Here is a 15,832-nt window from a genome sequence, read left to right as displayed (position 1 = left end):
TATGGACTTTTGTGCTCTAGATTTGGTCACCTTGTTTTCATTGTGATGTAGAAACACTAGAGAGGATCCAAAGTGATATCAAGACTCTGGTGTGTTGGTTATGAAAACGTTTGAGAGAATGTGGATTATAGAGGTTGGTGGATAGAAGGAAATGAGGAGATATGATGGAGACTTTTAAGTTAGTTAAGGTATTCTATCAGATTAATATAGAAGAAATTATAAAAAAAATTGGATGTTAAGATGGGAAGAATGAGTGGCCATCCCTGGAAGTTGTATAGAGATGTGGTGAAGAATCGAGTGAGGAGTAGAATTTTTACATGGAGAATTGTTAGTAAGTAGAATGCATTTCCTGAGTGCAATCTAAGTAGGTAGTGTAAATAACTTCAAAACTCATTATGATAGATATGTTGTTGGATGAGTCATATCACAATGAGTCTTTTGACTCCATGTATTTTACCAAATAATAATAATACTAACAACTGAGGATGATTCTGCAAGCTGTACCTTTTGCAAATAAGGACTAAATATAAAAAACTAGCATTTATTTCCTTTCCTCTGAGTGGCTCAACTAATTTCTCTTATAATCTAATTTTGCCTTCCTTGCTGTGCTAGCTGTTCAGTCTAACACTGCTTCCCTCAAACGCTCGTTGATTTCCCCTGCAAAGTTGACATCCGTCCCCTTGTAGTTTGACATTGTCAGAAAGGCCACTGAAGCACGTCATTTTCTAAACTCCTACCTATTAAAATGAATTGAGTTTATTCTTTAGAAGCTATAAAAAAGAAATAATTCAAATTGGATACTTGTTTGATAAGTATAGTTTGTTATCAGGAATCCTACAAGTTCAGTTTTGCTTCATCATATCTTTTTCCAGTCATAGTCCATTGAACAATAGTTCTCCATTTTGAAAGCTGTTTTGATACCAGAAAATGACTTATTAAAGAAAGCTGTGGAAATGCATTTAAATTAAAATAACCCTCTCAGACTTTGAAATCAATTTTATTAAATATGATAATTTTAAAATTTATTAGTGTTTTCCATAATGATGTAATTATACTTCCTTTCTTAATCTGCTCTTATGGATTTCATTGAATTTTAATTTGAGGTAGTTCAGTTTCACATATTATTATTGTTATTATTATGTGACACCTCCAGGGAGTACAAAGACTCGTTGAGGGAGGGCACCTACTCTACAACTCTCTGTCTACAACTCAGTGAAACCATTGAATCCACCAACTACAATGATGCACAACTACACCAACCCCATCTACTGCCCACCACCATCATTAGTATTTTTACAGACAATCACAAACATCCATTCCCACAGTTGATTCGAACCTGCAGCCTTTTGGCTGGAGAGCGGATACGCTAACCACACAGTCAACCAGGCCGGCATATTATTATTATTATTATTATTATTATTATTATTTCGGGCAACTCCAGGAAGTCCTTAGACTCATTGAGGGAGACCCTAAACATCATGTCCACACAACTATACAACCATCTCACAGTATCTATCATACCTTGCCTTGAACTCGCTCACCGTCATAGCACCCACAACAGACTCTGGCAACTTATTCCACTCATTTACCACTCTAAAAGTAAAGAACCCAGCTCTAACACCCCTGCTAACCACACTCTTGCCCAACTTCCATAGGTGTCCCCTAGTTCTCCCACCAACAGTCCTGATCTCAAAAATATCCTCTGAATTAATCCTATAAAATCCCTTTAGCAATTTAAATGTCTCAAGCATATCTCCTCTTTTCCGCCTATCAACTAGTTTCTGCAACCCACAAATCTTCAACCTGTTCTCATATGGTTCATTCCATAGACTTGCTATCATCTTAGTCACTCGCCTCTGGATCCTCTCCACCTCCTCCCCATCAAGAAGGAACCGAGGTGACCAAATCTGGGCACAGTTGTCGAGATGAGGTCTTATCAAGGCTCGGTACAGAGGTACAATAATTTGCTTGTCTCTGCTCATCGAGGTATTTTTTGAGATAATGATATATTACATCATTATTGTATAAACCTAACTTGACATTCTGTCTCCCTGCCTGTTAACCTTACATGACTGTTACATTGAAGGTGACCATGAAAAGCTGATCAAAATTATGCTGGGGAGAAAAAAATCATAAGTTTTATCTTAAGTAATGTCACTATTAGTTAAGCTAGTATCTCATGTATCCGTTTGCTTGCATGTATTTTTATTTGGCAGAATGCTAGAAGAACATACACACACACACACACACACACACAAAGATTTCACATTATATATGTTAGGTTATGCATTTAGGACTTCCGACAGGCATGCTGAATACCATATGATAGATTATTTTTATTATTATTACCTGGTTTCAGTATAATTTACTAATTTAATTTACTGATAATGAAACTCAGTATAATTTACTGATCAATGCAGTGTTGATCTACCTTGGAAACCAGGTTGATTTTGTTTTTACTTATCAAATATATTAAATATTACTGTATTACAAAGTGTAAGCATACAGTACAATATTCAGATGTACATTCAGCAATAATATATTATTATTATTATTATTATTATTATCTGACCTTCATGGAGTCAGAGACTCATTGTGGGAGGTATACACTATTGCACACAATGCTCACCCAACCATGCTTCAAACTGATTCATTGTGTCTCTATTCACAATACACTCAGCCAATGCATTCCAATCAACAGCCACTCTCTATGCAAAGAACCTGCTCCTCACTCCTCAAATGATGGTGATTTTTCAGCTCCTCAAATGATGACAATATTTATGGCACTTGAAATGCATATTGTCTGTGCAATTAGCCTAGTGGCTGTGCACTTTGCAACCATATGCCTGGGGAAGAGATGTCCTAGGTGCGATTCCTGTCAGTGACGTGTGGAGCTGAAGGATCTTCCTCAGCCATAATCAAGTTAGCCGGTCTTGGACATGGACAGGAAAGTTTTTCCCCAGTTTATCTTGGGGTTTTTCATCCCACAAAGCAGGCAAACCAGCCTTAAGAACTCAACACTACAGAACATAGGATACACCAGGGCGTAGGACTTGACCACCTTATCCTGTGAATGGTTTGAGGTTCGATTATTAATATAAAACCCTCAACACCACAAGGTAAAAGAGGACAAAAAAGGAAGATGAGAATGGGAAATGCATATTTTAGTTTATGAAAATGAAAGTAATATTAAATGTAAAGAAAAAACTGAGTATAATTTACTGATAGAAAATCAAGGAGCCAAGTTGTTCATTGTCATACCCTCCTTTCTTAATCAAGTAGATCCCAATTTCTCAAAAAAAAAAAAAAAAAAAAAATCGCTATGGATTTTTCAGATTCTTTAATGAAATTTTGGAATCCTCCAAAATCCATTAAATCTCACTTCCTGAAAGGAGTGAGATTTAATGTTTAAAAAAAAAATTACCAGTTAACTAAATAAAGAATAAATTACCAGAATATCAATTTAGCCCTTTTAATAATGATGTAGATTCTCTTCTTTCATAAGAATCACTGGCCAATAACATGATCCAAATATTCATATTAGTGCTTCACAGCATTAAGTCTTTCATAGCTGACTGATTCCAAAAATAGTTTCTCAGACCTATAGTAGCTTCTATGTAATAGCAATATCTTATTTCATTTAATCCTATGTGATGGAGTATCTAGAGCATGGTCTGTTAGTCCTGACTTGCCACACAGTTGACCATAGATGTAACCTTTTATGTTCTTCAATGCAGGAGATGAAAAAATTGAATTAATTTTGTCACAGCTTACTCATATTTTGCATCTTCAGAGCAAAAATAATAACTGTGGTAAGTAGAAGGCACTTATCTAAAGCATCTTACAATTCACATGTATTATGAAACAACAACAAAAATCCTAACAAGATGACTCTCTGGGCTGGATAACTATAAAGTTAATCATTTGGAGAAGTACAATTACCTGGTCTTAGAATTGACTCTCTTCCATAAGTTTTGTAGTTTAATATAACCATGTTTGTTGTAGTTGGAAAAGTCTTTCATAGCTGACTGATTCCAAAAATAGTTTCTCAGACCTATAGTAGCTTCTATGTAATAGCAATGTCTTATTTCATTTAATCTTATGTGATGGAGTATCCAGAGCATGGTCCGTTAGTCCTGACTTACCACACAGTTGATCATAGATGTAACTTTTATGTTCTTCAATGAAGATGTTGACTGGTATACCAGTCTGTCCAAAATAGGCTAAACTGCAGTCACAAGGAACATTTTACATTCCAGAATGAATAAGAGAATGAAGTTTGGAAGAGTGGATTTATTTATTTATTCATATGGAGTTTCCTCCCTATTCTCCCCCGTCCCTATTGGAGCGAGTTGAGCCCCCTCATGGGGGGTTAAGTATTTATAGCTGTAGATCCGTGTGTGTTCACTGGTTCAGTTTGCCTGTTTGTGGGATGAAAAACCCCAGATAAACTGGGGGGGGGAGAACCCTGTTGTCCACACCCAAGACCAGCTAATTTGCCTATGGCTGATGAAGATCCTTAAGCTCCTCACGTCGGCAATGAGAATCGAACTCAGGACACTAATTCCTTAGGCATATGGTTGTGAAGCACAAAGCCACTAGGCTAACTGTGCGGACCGGAAGAATGGATGAAAGCAACAAACTGAAGGAATGGCATGAAAATCACATTTATAGAGAACTTTTACTATCTTTTCTGATGTACCTTTAATCTATGGGATGGGAATAGTTTTGTTGTGGTCATGTTTGTTGGTTGCAGGAGAGATGGGAAACATATAGTATTTTATCTAATTAATATGGGCTATAGCCATTGACTAAAAAGATTTACAAAGGACCTTGAGCTCTGTTTCAAAGGCTGTATCATTGGAATAAATATCCCTGGTTCTGTGAGTTAGTGTTTTGAGGATGCCCATACTACTGGAATGGGTGACGGTATGACTGTTTATGTAAATACTTTTATATGTATGTGTGGGTTTTCTATAAATAGAAAAGGATAATGAGCCATTTGGAAATCATGTCACTAGTTATATCTAGAAAGACAGTTTCTTTTAAGGTTACACGATGATCAGCATTCATATTTAAGAATTTAGGAACACAAAACACACGTGTCGATATGATTATTTTACTAATTATTAATAAAATAACACTTGACATTTCGACCCCTGTATCGAGATCATCATCAGAAGGATATATGTGTATAGGAACCGAACTACATGCTGTTATTATTATTAGTATTATTACCCCAAGACCTCATGGAGCCAAAGACTCATCTGGGAGGTCCTTTTACACACAGCTCATCATACCATGCCTTGAACACATTCAAACTCCTTGCAGACACCACACTCTCAGGCAAGGCATTCCAATCATTTACAACTCTGCACGAAAAAAACCTGCCTCTCACTCCCCTACTCACACCCTCTTTATGCACTTTCCAGGGATGACCTCTGGTTCTCCCCCAATCTCCCACTATTTTCTGTAGAACTTCTCCAGCATTGTTCCTGTAACAACCCATTTCCAACTTGTAGGTCTCTATCATATCTCCCCTCTTCCTCCTGTCCACCAGACTCTACAAATTACATCTTCTCAATCTTTCCTCATACTCGACATTCCAGAGGTCAGAAACTACCTTAGTCAATTGCCTTTGGACCCTTTTCAACATCTCTTCATCCTTCTGAAAACCAGGTGACCAAATCTGGGCACAATAGTCAATGTGTGGCCCAATCAAAGCCTTATACAACAGAACAAGAATCTCCCTACTTCTACACGTCAGTGTCCTCTGATCATTCCCAGAAGCCTTGTTGTCTTCACAATTTTGTCTATGTGTCCCCTAAATTTCAGATCCTTATCTTATTTCTTCCACCTCCAACAATATATCCTCACTAAGCATAAATTCTGCAACCCATCTTTGTTTTCCAAATTTTAAAACCTTACATTTTGCAAGATTGAATTCACATTCCCGATTTCCGTGCCCAAGCACTCAATTTATTCAAGTCTTCTTTTAAGGCCATAACATCTTCACAACTGTTCATGGTTCGTCCCAACTTTGCATCATCTGCAAACAACTTAATATCTCCATCCAGATCTTCACCTATATCATTAATATACAAGTTAAACAGTAATGGCCCCAAAATAGACCCCTGAGGCACTCCACTAGTGACTTTCCTTTTCCTGGATATCACTCCCCCATACACAACTTGTTGATACCTATCAGATAGCCAGTCTCCAATCCAATTCACTAGTCCAATATCCAATCTGCTCCACTATCAGATTATCATACAATTATTTATCAAAAGTCTTTGCAAAATCTAAGTATACTACTGTGTATCCATTTCCTTTGTTCATTGAAGCTATCACCTTATTGTATTAATTAAGTAGATTATTAAAACATGACCTCCCTTTAGCAAATCCATGCTGTCCATCAAAGATAATACCATTTTTATCAACCTAACTCTGGATCCTAGTTCTCACAAGCTTCTACAAAAACCTAACCACAACACCTGACACACAAATAGGCCTATAGTTTGATGCTCGAGTTCGATTGCCTGCTTTATGAAGTGACACAGTCTTGCCCTCCTTCTACTCATTAGGGACTTGACCGAGTGCAAGACTCGTATTAAAACAATATGTCAAGACAGGTGTCAACTCCCTGGCACATTCCTGCAGAAGACATGGTGATATATTATCTAGCCCACAGCCTTATTAATATCTAGTTTACTCAACTCCCTATACACCTCTTGCTCACTTACAGTCAGTCTCTCTTCCCCATCATCTACTGCTCTCAATCTCTCCATGAAGTCACATTCACAAGATTGAAAGAACTTTATTAATTGCTCATTAAGTATCTCCACCACACATTCTGCAACAGCTGTCTTTATACCATTTTCTCCTATCAAAGAAACCATTCTTTCTTTTGCTGGCTACATATCGAAAGAACTCCTTAGGATTCTTTTTGGCTTCATTAGCTAACTGCTGTTCATACATCTCACTAACTACCCTCACCAACCAAGTCACCCTCCTTGCCTGGTCTTTGTAGACCTCATGGAATTGGTTATTTTCACTTCTCTTATTCTGCCTCCACAATTACATCCTCTGATGAGATGACCAAATCCCAGCCCTTCAATCCTCATGTACCCTCTGTTACATACTGTCTGAGGTAGTTATCCCTCAAAAACTCAAGAAACTAATTTTCTTTACTTCCAGTTGCGATCTCATCATTCCAGTCTATATTGCCATAATTAAAATCACCCATAATGATCACTCATTTCTTATTTGCTTGGCTAATTTGATTATACATTTCATAGTCACTACCATCCACATTTCCTGGTCTATAACAACATCCAACCAAGTATTTCATTCTATTCACCTCTATCTCACACCATACACAGCCTCAATACCACTGGCATTATTTCCCTCTTGCATCTCTACTTTATATGGCCATAACATTTTTTCTATCATCAATAGCACTCCTTCTTCCTTTTTACCCCTTCTCTCCTCACGAAACATATCATACTATTCCATCTCTATTCCTGTCAGGATGTCGTCCTCTTCCAACCATGTCTCACTTATTCCGACAATCTTTGGGTACACAGACGAAATTAATGCAACCATTTCATCTGCCTTGTTTCTTATACTTATAGCATTTGTATACAGACACAACAGCTGATTTCTGGATCTACAGCTAGTTCCACTGATACCACTCACTGAATGTGATCTTTCCATGCTCAACTAGGGCTATTTGTCTTTCTGCTTATTCATTTTAAAACCCTTTTCAATTCCAACTGTTTCCTCTTGATCCCAGCTCATCCCATTTTTTTCTTGTCTACACATGCTCTCACCTCCTCTTGGAGCATCCACCTTTCTCACGTTGTGTACTCCTGTCCACTCTGAGCCTCCCTGGTTTCCTGCTCCTCTTGCACAGCCATTCTCTCATTTTCTATACTCATGCCACTCACTTCTTCATTCATAACCACCTCTTCAATCTCTCCTGTCTTACTCGGGTGTTGCGTGAATGTGCAAATGAATTGTCAACCCCTCTTACCTGGAAATTTAATTTAAGTTTGAACTCTGGTATGGTCCCTAGGGAGTGGAAGTTAGGCAAAGTGGTTCCTTTGCATAAGGGTGGCTCTAAAACTGCGGTAGTTAATTACAGACCAATCACCATCTCAGGAGTAGTGGTAAAAGTATTGGAAAAGTTGGTTAAAGACAAAATTCAAGAATGGGTGGATCAGGAATATGATACTCTATAGAGGCGAACATGGTTTTGTTAAAGGTAGATCCTGCCTTAGCAATCTATTAACTATTCATAATAGAATAACATCCGAGTTGGACAAAGGAACTGGCTACACAGTGGTACTTCTGGATTTTGCTAAGGCTTTTGACAGGATACCCCATAGAACACTGTTACGCAAATTGGAGCAGATGGGAATGGATATTAAATTGGTGATATGGATAGGAGAATGGCTCAGGGAGAGATACCATAAGGTGGTGTATGGAGGAGCCGAGTCCAGAATGAGGCAGGTGACCAGTGGTGTACCTCAGTGCTCTGTGCTTGTGCCAATGTTGTTTAATTTGTATATAAATGATATAGGAAAAGGCTTAAAGGGAGATATTCAGTTGTTTGCTGATGATGCAAAGTTGTGTAGTGCAATAAAAAATCAAGCTGATGTTGAAAGTTTGCAGGAGGATTTAAATAAGCTGGTAAAATGGGCAAAAGAAAATGGATGTCAGTTCAATGTGGAAAAGTGTAAAGTCATGCATTTTGGGATTAAAAGATTACCAGCTGTGTACTACATCGATGGAAAGGTACTCCAAGAGATTGATGAGGCTAGGGACTTAGGGGTATTGGTAGATAGGGAGATGAAGTTCAGAGGACACATTGCTAAGGTGTCCAAGATTGCACATAGGATTACTTGGTTGTTGAGAAACACACTGACATCCAGAGATAAAGAGGTTATTATTCCCCTTTATAAAGCATTGATACTTCCACATTTGGATTACTGTGCTCAGGTCTGGTCACCTGGATTCCTTGGAGATGAGGAGGCTGTGGAGAGGGTTCAGAGAAGAGTGACCAAGTTGGTGAGTGATATAAAAAATGCTCCCTACATTGATAGATTGAGAGCTTGTGGATTGCAGAGATTGGTTGATAGGCGAAGAAGAGGGGATATGATAGAAACATTCAAATTACTAAAAGGTTTTTATAGGATTGATGCAGGGGAAATGTTTCAGCTGTGTGATAGTGATGGAAGAACAAGAGGTCATCTCTGGAAATTAAAGAAGAGTGTGGTTAACAAAGGTGTCAGAACAAGGTTTTTTGCCTGGAGAGTGGTGAATGAGTGAAATTCATTGCCTGACTTAGTTGTGAGATCTTCGTCTGTAAATGAATTCAAGAAGAGATATGACAGATATTGTTTTGCTAGTTTGGGTCTCCCGCGATGAATCTACTGACTCCATGGAGATACCCGTAATAATAATAATAATAATAATACTCTCCTGCTCTTCCACATCACTTCCCACTTGATCTGATTCATTTTCTAAACTCACTTCTCTACCTTCCAGCAGCAGTCTCTCTAAGTGACTCACACCATAACCACTCGAATGCAGTCCATCGCTCCCATACAGTTCACTTCTTCCTTCAAACTCATTTCACACATTAACAAACTGTACTCCCATCTCCTCACACATTTCAGCCAGCATATCATTCATAATCTTTGCTCTCCGCCTCATCTCACCACAGTCATTCCTAGGCAACACACTGGGGCTCTTCTTACACGCATCCGCCATGCTCGACTTACGAGCCATCTCATTCTGTTGCACTCTATAAAGGTAAATTAAATCTACGTTGTTGACTAATCTTTTTCTTAGCCTTACCTCTAGTGGTAAAAAAAAAAAAATTAAAAAAAATTATATATATATATATATATGTAAACATTAAAATAAATAAATGAAAACTACAATAGACTCTGCTAAAGTCCTCATGTACTAAGATTTTTCTGATATTGTACAGTTCATATTGTTATGCTAAGATTTCTTCTGGATTTGTATAGTTCAGGTTGCTATTGAATGTTCCGAAAAGAAAAAAAATTCTCCAAGTCTTCTTGCATTGAAATTTTTCTTTGTGCTTGCTATAAAGGTTTCAGATGGGTCCTCCACATTCTTGGAATGGTTAGACCATCATTTTTATTCAGATTTGGATTATTATTATTCAGACCTCCATGGAGTCAAAAGACTCATTGTGGGAGGTCCTTCCTAAGAACATAAAGTCTGTCAAGACTCATCGAGGGGAGGTCCCTACTAAGAAACACAAAGTCTATCATACCACTCCTTAAACTCATTGACCGTTCTCGCTCTCACCACTCCATCACGCAACGCATTCCACGGTTCAACCACCCTCCATGAAAAGAAACCACTCCTCACCCTCTTGCTCACAGTTTCCTTTCGTAACTTCCAGGGATGGCCTCTTGTCATCACTCCTTCCTGCTGCTCAACCAAGCGAAAGAACTCCCCAGTGTCTATTCTGTAACCACCTCTCAACAGTTTAAAAGTCTCAATCGTATCACCTCTCCTTCTTCTATCCACCAAACTCTGCAGTCCACATTCCCTCAGCCGATCCTCATAACCAAAATTGTACAGTCCTGAAACCATCTTTGTCATCCGTCTTTGTACCCTTTCCACAGTTAATTTATCCCCTTCAAATCCTGGGGACCAAATCTGAGAACAATAGTCCAAGTGTGGTGTGATCAGAGACTTATACAACGGAATGATAACCCTCTTATCTCTGCAGGTCAGTGTCCTTCTCATAATTGCAGCAATCCTCTGTGTTACCTTCACCATCTTTGCAATATGTCCCCTAAATTTCAGGTTTCTATCAATCATCAACTCCAGATCTCTTGTCTCCCCTACTTCCTCCAGTATAACTCCTCCCATAGAGTATGCAGCATCCCATCGATGTTTTTCCAAACCTCAAGACCTTACATTTTGCTGCATTAAACTGATACACCCATTCATTTGCCCATCTATCTATCTTATTCAAATCCTCTTGCAGGCCTACCACATCTGCACTATTACTAATAATCCTTCCCAGCTTCACATCATCCGCAAACAATTGAATATCCCCTTGCAATCGACTGGCAATGTCATTGATATAAAGGTTAAACAATATAGGTCCTAGTACTGAGCCCTGTGGGACTCCACTTGTAACACTCTACCTCCTTGAAACTGCTCCACCATACACAACTCTCTGATACCTATCAGACAGCCAATCCTGAATCCAGTTGACCAATCTGACATCTAGACCCATGTGCTGCAACGTAAATATCAGCTTATCATGTGGCACCCTGTCAAATGCCTTTGCTAAGTCTAATAAAATTGCAGTATATGCCTTTCCCTCATCTAATGTTCTTGTAACTTTATTATAAAAGGCTAGCATATTGCTAAAACAAGAGCGCCCTAAAAATCTATGTTGACTCTTACAGATAACATTACCCTCATCTTCCCAATGCTGTATACGTCCCTCACTACTCTCTCCAAGATCTTAATAACTACTGATGACACACAAACTGGCCTATAATTAGACACTTCCAGTCTGTTACCACCCTTATGCAATGGAGCTATCTTACCTTCCTTCCATTCCCTGGATACCTTTTCTGCAGCCAGACTTTTATTGAAAAGCCAGGTTAAAGGCACTGTCAGTTCCCTAGCATGTTTGAGCATTTCACATGCCTCTTTGAATTTCCTTTTGAACCAGGTTTTGGTGCGGTGTAGGGACTTACTGCACCGGCATATTGAGGTATTAGGTTTTTAATTGTTTCTTCTGGCCACGTATTAATGGATTTAATTAATTCAGTTGTGTGTTTTTTGTAGGTGTTGTGGTCCAATACCAAATGGTTCATGAACCATTTGGTATCGGACCCCAACACCTACCAAATGGTAAATTACAACCCAACATAACGCAACAAAAAGAAAACAACTGAATTAATTAAATCCGTTAACACTTGGCAGGAAGAAACGATTAAAAAACTAATACCTCAGTATGCCTGCGCACCCAGAATTTATGGCCTGTCAAAAGTATGCAAAACAGACACACCATAGTCTGATTATGGAAGGAATCGACAGCCCAAATTACCACTTAGCCAAAAAAATTAACAGCCACACTCATGGAATTGTAGGTCATTCCCCTTCCTACATAAAAAGTACCCAATCAATGATACTATCTTGCTCTTACAGAACATATTTCCACACGACATCACGAACCTCTTTGCCCACGTACTCCACTCCGGGTATTTCATGTGTAAAAAATTTTTACACACGAAATTTTTACCTTCAAAAAGAGGGTACAGCCATGGGCTCACCACTTTCCTCCCCAATAGATAACTTTTATATGAAAGACTTTGAGCAACGAGCACTAGAGTCTGTGTGCCTAAAGCCGAAAATTTGGCTCAGATACGTCGACGATATTTTTGCCATTTGGCACCACGGCCGCAAAGCACTAAATACATTCCTTAGCCACCTGAACAAACAACACATGCACATCCAATTCACCATTGAAATAGAAAAAAACAACTCTCTTCCATTCCTAGATACACTCGTCACACATCTTCCTCAGGCTGTCTCTCCTTCTCAGTCTACTGCAAACCTACACACACAGGCCAGTACATACACAAAACTATTATCACCACCCAACACAAAAACTAAGGGTCATAAGCACCCTTAAACACAGAGCTCAAACCATCTGTTCAAATGAACAAGCTCTTAACCAGAAATACGAGATCATCAACTATACCTTTATAAAAAATGGATGCAGTAAAAAAACCATCCACAAGATCCTCCACAGAGATACCACTAAAAACAAAAAAAGATTTCATGAATGCTATTGCCATACCACATATTAGAGGCATTTCTGAAAAAATAGACAGAACACTACAACAAATACAACATCAAAACCACCTTTAAACCCCCCGACAAAATTAAGACACCTACTCAGTTCTTCCAAGGATCTTCTGCCACACCTAGCCCACTCAGGGGTTTACAAAATGCAGTGCACATGTAACATACCATACATAGGAGAAACAGGACGAACCATCCGAATCAGGAAGGATGAACACAAACGACATATTAAATACCTCCATTTTGGAAAAACCGCCTTTCTGACCACGCACTCCAAACATACCAGAGAATTGATTGGAAAGGTACTAAGTCCCTACACTGCACGAAAACCTGGTTCGAGAGGAAATTCAAAGAGGCATGTGAAATGCTCAAACATAATCCAAATCTGAATAAAAACAATGGTCTAACCATTCCAAGAATGTGGAGGATCCATCTTCAAGCTTTATAGCAACTACAAAGAAAAATCTCAATACAAGAAGACTTGGTGAATTTTTATTTTTTATTTTATTTTTTTTGGAACATTCAATAGCAACCTGAACTGTACAAATCCTGAAGAAAATCTTAGTATAACAATGTGAACTGTACAATTACAGAAGAATTTTAGTACATGAGGACTTTAGCAGAGTTTATTGTAGTTTTCATTTATTTATTTATTTAATTTTTTTTTATCACTAGAGGTCAGGCTAAGAAAAAGATTAGTTAACAACGTAGATTTAATTTACCTTTATAGAGTGCAACAGCATGTAGCTTGGTTCCTATACACATGCATCCTTCTGATGATGACCTCGATACAAGGGTCAAAACTTCAAATGTTATTTTATTAATAATTAGTAAAATAATCATTTCAACACGTGTGTTTTGTGTCTCTAAATTCTTAAATATGAATAGAAAGTCAGTTGTTTTCTTTTTCTATTGTGAAATTTATTTTAGGATGTTGGCTGTTAAGATGCACTAAAAACATGTCCAGCATGTTTGGGCCATGAAGCCAAATTCCAAACATATCATCAACATAATGCAGCCAGACAATTCTTTTAAGTGTAGCTATATTGAGTGCTTGGTTTTTTTTCAAAATGTTGCATATAGAAGTTGGGTGTGGGAGGGAGAGGGGAAAGAGATGAACCCATAGTAGTCCTATTAAGCTGTTTATATATTTTTCCTTTTCAAATGAAATAACCAGAATAAATGGTGAAATTGAAGTTCAATATGTATGATCCAAATAATCGGCATCTATTTTTAATTTCCATGAAGATGAATTTGAAAAGTATGTTGCTTCATAATGTAAATGAATTCTATTCAGTTATATTAGTCAGGAGATCCAAAACATCATTAATAAACATACATTCATTTGCTAGAGATCCACATCTCAAACTGTTCCTGGAAAATTCACAAGATGTTTGTGAAGAATGTAGGAAATGCTTATCACATCTTTGAAACTGGTAAGAGACGCAGGTGTGGTAAGCATGTTACTGGTTGAGTGAGACTTCCTTTCGTGAGTCTACTGACTTTATGAAGGTCTGGATATAACACAGAAATAAATTTGCAGTAAATTTCAAAAATATTTTTTGTAGCAAAGCTGACATAGAGAAAGGTTCAGAAACTGTGATGCTTTGTGACAGGATTAGTGTATGTGTGAGGATTCAGAAGTATTGAATGGGGAGAAAAAAGTTATTTTTAAGTATTTTCACTTCCCCACCCCTTCAGGACTACTGATTCCTTGCCCACACACATGCATGGACCTAAACATGCTCTAGCACTTTCACAAAGTGTCTGAAAGGAACTGATTATCACTTAAGAATGATGCTTAACGACTGTTTTATCAGTATGTTTCATTTCAGACAAAACAGGACATATGATTGTTACAGTAGCATATGGATTATCTCATCTTGTCTTTTGTGCTAGTAGGCATATATCTTTCCATATTAAATTGTATTGTGCTTAGTTTTTGAGTTTCTATTCCATGTAATGTTCATGTTTTAGATCCATTTGTCAATATAGAGAAAATGCACCAGTTTAAAACTTCTTAAGCATCATGGTAATTGGCTTTTGATTATCTATAATATCGAACCTTAATTAAATTCATTAATTGATATCCTTAACATTGACAACACGTTCTAGCAATACATTCTTCTCACCCACCAACCTTAGTGTACAAAATCTCTTTCTTACTTCCTGTTTGCCACACCTCTACACTACTTTTAGGATGACCTCTTGTCTACCTCATATTTCTGAAAATTAGCCTGGTTTGAACAAAAATGGTTTGTGAGAGGTTTCACCAATGTTTGTTACAGTGACACACAACCAGCTTCTTATCTTTAAAATATCATAAAAGAAATGTGACATGTACTCTTTACTTGCAATATAACTCCAAAACTTTAAATCGCCTTTGATGATCACTGACAAACCTTTAGTTTTAGTCATTTTCTGAAGCACGTTTCTACCAATATAATACATCTTTTATCTCTACCCTCCAAAATATGCCTTGCACAAGCTAAAGTCTATTTAAATCTTCGTGAAGGAAATTAATATCAGCATCACTCCTTATAACTAACTCTTCACAAATTTGCATCATCAGCAAATGACTGAAGATCAGTTCACATGACCCATCATTAACAAATAAGTTAAACAGCAGGAACCAAAAACAGAACCCAGCACACTACTGGTTCCTACTGATACACTAACCTATCCTTTCTGAGACATTGCTTTTTTCATACACAACTTCATGGTACCATTAGGGAAACCATTCTCCAAACTGCTAGCCAGTATATTAAGATTCACACCTTTCCCAGCTTGTACAACTTGTCATGTAACATTCCATCAAATGAGTCTCAAGAATCCAAGATTATCAGTGTGTAAGTCTCTCTTATCCAGTTTCATCACCATATCATATTATTATTATTATTATTATTATCCTCATGACCCCATAGAGTCAGAGACTCATCTAGGAGGTCTCTTT

General features: G+C 37.7%; 1 protein-coding gene across 1 annotated transcript in view; it reads left to right on the top strand.

The window, feature by feature from the left end:
- LOC150103937 (voltage-dependent calcium channel type A subunit alpha-1-like) overlaps positions 1-15,832 on the top strand; it is a 1,762,795-nt gene that overhangs the window by 687,544 nt on the left and 1,059,419 nt on the right. The window lies entirely within an intron of this gene.

This window comes from Typopeltis vanoorti, chromosome 8 (assembly GCF_054136105.1).
Source record: "Typopeltis vanoorti isolate ZY-2024b chromosome 8, IOZ_Tvanoo_1.0, whole genome shotgun sequence".
In the NCBI taxonomy this organism is placed as follows: Eukaryota; Metazoa; Arthropoda; class Arachnida; order Uropygi; family Thelyphonidae; genus Typopeltis; species Typopeltis vanoorti.
Note: the sequence above shows the minus strand (reverse complement) of the source record. Positions and strands in the feature narration are given on the sequence as shown.